This window comes from Rhincodon typus, chromosome 8, assembly GCF_021869965.1.
Source record: "Rhincodon typus isolate 14 chromosome 8, sRhiTyp1.1, whole genome shotgun sequence".
NCBI classification, from domain to species: Eukaryota; Metazoa; Chordata; class Chondrichthyes; order Orectolobiformes; family Rhincodontidae; genus Rhincodon; species Rhincodon typus.
In genome coordinates this window covers 82,031,363-82,037,965 of record NC_063339.1, presented here as the reverse complement: position 1 = coordinate 82,037,965, position 6,603 = coordinate 82,031,363, and positions in this window count along the sequence as shown.

Here is a 6,603-nt window from a genome sequence, read left to right as displayed (position 1 = left end):
GCTTCGTTTCCCCAATGTGGAGGAGACCACATTGTGAACAGCAAATGCAGTAGACTAGATTCTGGGAAGTGCAGGTGAAGTGTTGCTTCACCTGGAAGGTATGTTTGGGCCCTTGGATTCTGGGGAGGGAGGAGGTAAATGGGCAGGTTACAGGGGACGGTGCTGCAGGGCTGTAGGGGGTTATTGGAGGTGAAGGAAGTGTGGGCCAGGGTGTCCCAGAGGGAACAGTCCCTGTGGAAGGCGAACAAAGGAGGGGAGGGGAATATGTGTCTGGTGGTGGCATCTTGCTGGAGGTGGTGGAAATGGCGTCTGATGATCTTCTGGATGTGAATGCTGGTGGGATGGTAGGCACATACAAGGGGAACCCTATCGCTGTAGTGGGAGGGAAGAGAAGGGATGAGGGCGGAAGTGCAGGAGATGGGTCAGACCTATCAACAATGGAGGTGGGGAATCCTTGGTTGAGGAAGAAGGTGGACATTTCAGAGGGTTCCTTGTCGAAGTTGGCCTCAGCTGAACATATATGACGAAGACAGAGGAACTGAGAGAATGGGATGGAGTCTTTACACGAAGTGGGATGTGAGGATGTGTTGTCCAGTTGTGTTGTCACTCTGTCTCTCACTATTCACATTTCAGTTTGTTTTTTCTCTCGCTGTATCTATTACCAATTCTGTGTATTGTCTCTCTCTCTCTCTCTTCCCACTTCAGTGTATTATCACTCCGTCTCTCCCTATTCCCAGTGCAGTGTGTTGTCAGCCTGTATCTCTCTATTCCCAGTTCAGTGGGTTATCACTCTGTGTGTCTCTCTTCTCGGTTAAATATGTTGGCTGTCTATCTCTCTGTATTCCATGTTCACTGTGTTTTCATTCCATCTGTTTTCGCATTTCCATTTCAGTATGTTGTCTCTCTTTATTCCCCGTTCAGTGTGTTAGCAGTCTGTGTCTCCATATTCCCAGTTCCTTGTGTTGTCACTCTGTCTTTCTCCATTCCCAATTTCATGTGTTGCACCTTTGTCTCTCTTCAAAGCTCAGTTTGTTGTCTGACTGTCTCCCAGTAATTCTCAGTTAATTGTGTTGTTTCACTGTCTTTCTCAGTTTCATAGTTCAGTGTCTTGTCTCTCTGTCTGTCTCTATTCCTAGATCTGTGTTGAATCTTTTATCCCCCTCCATACCCAAATTAGTTTTTTGTCATTCTGTCTCTCCCTATTCCCATGGCAGTATGTGTTGCACTCGCCATACAGTGTGCTCATCTCACATGTCCCGCAAAGGAATGTGAGTCGACTCTTGATAGTAATAGGAAATTATCTGTATTAATTATAACACCATTAATACTATAATAATGATTATGCTACAAACAATTAGCACTATAAAACTGACAATTAACACTGTAAATCTGTCAGTATCTTGTACTTTAACTTAACTTGGAATGATCAAACATCACCACACTAGACCTTGGCCTTGATCCACATGGTGATGGTTGTCTGGTCTTCCTCTCCTGGTAGTCCCAGGAGAGCCGCTTTTTTCCATGGTTGGTCTCGAGTTACTGCTCCCGAGGGTGCTGCTGTAGCTATTCTTATCCTTGGAAGCTTCTGCACCCCTTTGGGAGGATCTTCGATTCCCAACAATGGATCAATCAGAAATGACTGCCCCTGATTGACTGGACCCACTCACGTAGTGCCATTCAGATGGTGGGGTGGTCTTTGGTCCTCCATTTCCGAAAGTGTCAGGGGCACATAAGTCAGGTTAGCTTCCCAGATAAGAGTGTGAGGTGTCCCTTTATTTGGGAAACAGTTCAATGTTTCCTATTGTCCTTGTAAGTAGGCTTAGTCAGTTGTGTATTTTGCTGTCTGCAGCTGTAGCTTGCCTGTCTGGCCTGCAGCTTGTTTATTTCAGTGTGTTTTGTCTAGATATTTTGGCCAATGCTTAGCTCAATTTCTCAGCATGCTTTATTATCCAAGTCTGCCATTTTGAATGAACTGAGTGCATTCTGAGCAAGGGTCACCGGACCCGAAACGTTAACTCTGTTTTCTCCTCCACAGATGCTGCCAGACCTGCTGAGCTTTTCCAGCAACATTGTTTTTGTTCCTGATTTACAGCATCCGCAGTTCTTTTGGTTTTTATTTGCCATTTTGAATGGCCCAACCAGGTACAGTCCCTTCTCTTGAGCCTGAACGTGAAGCATGATGGATCACATACTGACAGATCAATTTCTGTTTGGTGACTTTATGATCGTCCAAGCTCAAACAAAGCGCCACATACACTCAACCAACTAAACTCTTACATATAGCATGTTAGGAAATGACACCTAATTGAGATCAAGTAACATCATCAGAATTTATATAAATAGAGCATCAAAATTCAAACTTAACAGCTAATCAAGCAAGTATGGTAAACTAGGAATAAATAAGACATTGGGAATTCATAGCGACGATCAAACAAATATTACAAAATAAGGGTCATACACATATAAATCAGAAGTGATTAAACTATTAGTACTAAACTACTATTGCTGGTTCACTCATTCATTCTTTCAATTGCATGGAAACGGCTTTATGAACGAATGGAATGTCATCATAGTAACCATAAGGCTTTGGTGAGTGGTTAGTAAAGTTATGAACGAACAAAGACACAGTAGTAGTAAATATAGAGCACTTGTGAATGGGTTAGTAGAAAGGACCTATAATACAAAAGTAAAGAAGCCTATAATACATTATCTCACAGAATCTCAGAATAAGGTGTTTTGAGACGATTAGTGGACATGTAATGTATCGCAATTTGATGCAATTAAAATGCCTGGCCAATTGAATAATAAATTTGATGTAATTAATTTACAGAATTGATGTAATCAACTGCATAGTAACAGCTTGTAGATTCAGGTAATTTCAATGTAAGAACATAAAAATGATGTTGCAATAGGGTGCCTTTTTAATAGGCTCGTGGAGACCATGAATTGAGTAAGGTCTCTATGTTCAGTCTTTGCGATAGTTCTCTTTTCCGTCGGGCAAACAGTGAGGATGATGAGGTATGTCAGGGTAACCAAGATTGACAGCACAGACAAATGTGACATGAGGCACAAGGACGGGTTTGTATGCTGGAGCCCCCAGTGCCAGAAATTTTTCCATCAAGTCATAACTTTAATTTGCGTTAAATTCCACCCGTTCCCTTTTGTGTATATTTATCAGCTGAATTAGGCCTACCCTGACAGGTATGTGTGGCCTAATGCAGAAATACTGATATGTGCTAAGTGCAATATTCCCCTTCTCCCTTGTAGGCTACCCGGGCTATGTCAGTGTCCAGGTTGTGAGCCTGTATGGGACACTTTAGACTGATATTTGTCTTGAAGCCACATAGTGCATGTTCATTCAAAGAAATTGGGTATGGGTATATTATCACCATGTCAATTTGTCGACATCCATCCTGAGTAGTGCCTATGAGCCTCCCTTCCTTCTCCACTGTTTATGACAAGGTGCTGTCATATCCCATCCATAGACCCTCTTGAATAGTGCCTATGTTTTCTACTTCAAACACCCTTAGTCCACTCCTGTTGTATGTGATTATTGGGAGTCCTAGTACCAGCCCTAATGCTTTCCCAGGAGTCCCTTTACAGTTGCCGTTGAACCAGACTCTGGTCAGCTGCCTGAGTTGACAGCCTGATAATCCGAGATGTTTCTTTCCCTTAAATAAGTGCTCTAATTGTTCGTCACTGATCCAGGATGAAACCTTTCCCTGACTAACCTGATTGAGGTTCTCTCTCAACTGTTCTATCATTTACTGTACATATGTCTGATTCTGTTGCCTCCTCTCATCTTGCAATTTCCCTTTTATTATCTGATTGATTGTTTTGACATGTCCTTCCAACACAGCTACCATCAGGCTTTGTTCCCAACTAGACCACTTTCGGCATCCTGCCGACTATTCTCACTAATTGTGTCCAAAGCCTGTTTCACTTGTTGAGTTAGGACCCTGAGCTTATTGTCCAGGTCGGCCAAATCAAGGCCATTAATGGTTTAAACCCCTGCTCCATATGCTGTCGCTAAGTCATCTCTTTTATGTCGCTTCTCCTTTTCAAGTTTGGTCTTCCCTTCGTTTGTCTCCATCTCTCATCCCAACAATCTACGGGTTAAGTGGAGATGTAGTCTTTTAAGTTGAGGGGAGCACCATTCGGGCAGTTGAATCTCTGCTAAATTCACCACCATAGGTACCAATTCGTGGTGAACATTGTCAAATAGGATTTTTCCCATAGGTTTTAAAACTAGCCTGTTTCATGGACCAGGGTGTGGCTTCAGGACACTTGGGTTGGTGTGCCTCCGCAGCTGGTTTTAGGCCATTCATAATCTCATACAGAACAAACTTTCCCTCTATGAATTTTCTAGTGCATTGCTGGCCGAGTTCCAATCCCTTTTCTGGGCTGCTTTGTTAAGCGTCCTATCTCGGGGCACCTATTTTTGAAAATTCCCACAAATCTCCTGTGATTTCTATGCTCCTGAGGCAATCATCTGAGCTCCCATTCATTTTCCTATATACTAACCTCTGGTTGTTGCACTTGATCATTTTACTTTTATTGGGGTGTACCCATAACACACCATCCTCACATTCACCTGTGTCCAGTGGGCCAAACCATAAGTATCCTGGCTACATATATCCTGGTCTGTCTATTGTTTCTTGTGTGCTGCTTCCAGTGATGATGATGATGACCCCAGTGCAGTAGATCCTGATTACGTTCTGTGTGGTAAAGGTTGTCCTCGGGGAAGATGAAGGTAATTTCTGTTGTTATCCTTGTTTAACATCTGAATAATTTATAACATGTGCAATGACACATGTCATTGTGTCTAACCTCCTCCACTCTTTTTTTGGAATGAAAACTTATATTTGATTCAGGTGTAAACAAGCAATTGTGGTTAATCCCATTAGAATTTACAAGAATGTGTGTTAATCCCACAGGACCTATAGAGAAGTGAGAAATGCGTAGAGTGCCGACCATCAGAAACTGTTGAACCTTGTCTGGAGTTGCCTCCAGGAACCGTTTCATTATCTGGGTTAATGACTCAATATATTCATTGAATAGACACCCAACAGTTTGTTCTGAATTCTCTGCCTCTGTGAGCCCGATAATATTGTGTCATCCAGATTCCCATGTTCGTGTGCTGTCATTCCCCCTCGTTAATGCTGAAGGGTTCTACCTGATGGTCCGATTCAATTTGTCTTTCCTTTGTCTGCACTAGTCTCTTAGCATTGTCTCATATCCATGTTGTGGATACACCATCTTGGCTCTGAGTTGTAAGGGCTTTGGGGTCTTTCGGTTTCTTTGTCTATCGGGGAGTTATTGGGAAGTTCTGTCATGTCTGGGCTGTCTGCCAAGTTGTTCCAATTGGTTAGAGAAATCAAGTCCTTTGGTAAGTCAATTAGATCATCCGGGAGTCCATTAGTCATTGGAGCTGCAGTCAGTGGTAGTGATGGGAGAGTATAAATTTTATCAGGGGTGCGGTCCAACTTAGAGGATTTGTTTAGGGGTGTCCATGATCTTGTCATGTGCTCTGGGGTAGTGTCATTCGCCATGCGTATTCTAAGGTGGTGAGAGTGGCTATGTTGAGTGCCATAGGCTTTTAATTAGTTTACATGGTACCGGCCGGTCTTTCCTGCGGCTAGTAGAACCTTGTATACCGAGGGACTCACCTTATCGACCACAGTACAGGGACCTGAGTATTTAGAGGAAAGAAAGAAACTAGGATTGTCTATCTGTAGCATGACCTGTTGTCCTAAAGTATATTCGAAAGGGTTAACTTTAATGTCACAGTAAGCTTTACGTAATTTCCTTTTTGTTCCTAACCTGACAGCTGCTGCTAACTGCATGGCCTTGATATTTTCGGTGAGCGGCTGCAACACTTTATCTTGAATGATGGCAGTGAGGGCAGGTTCCGTGAGGTCAAGTCTGAACAGATAGTTGACCCCTCTGATGGGTCACCCTGTCATTAGGGTATAGGGAGTATACTCTGTGGATCACGAGATGGTGTTGCATATCATCATAAGGACAAACAGAAGTACTGTGTCCCAGGTTTTGTTATTCTGCTGCACCGTCTTCCTAATCACCTCTTTTAGGGTGTGATTCATCCTTTCCACAATCCCACTAGATTGGGGTTTGGTATGCAATGTGGAATTTCTGTGTGATGCCAGGTATAGTCATCACATTCTGCATGACTGGGCTAGTAAAATGACTTCCCTGATCTGACTCAATATTGCAGGATAAACCCCATTTTGTAAACACCAGTTGTGTTAAGACTTGTGCAGTTATTTTGGCTGTATTTGTCCTTACAGGAAAAGCCTCAACCTATTTTGTGAATTTATCCATGATTACCAGAATATAGGCAAATCCATTCCTACTTTGTGGAAGGGGGCCTATATAATCAATTTGTAGATACATCCAGGGCCCTTCCACTGGACGGGTATGCCTCAATTCTCCCTTTTCGGCGTACATGTCTGGACTATTTTGGGCACACGCCAGGCAATTTTCTATGTAGTGTGCTACATTCTTATGTAACTTGGGCCACCAACACAGTTCTTTCAATCATTTGGTAATGGCTTCAATTCACTGGTGTCCGAGCCCGTCACT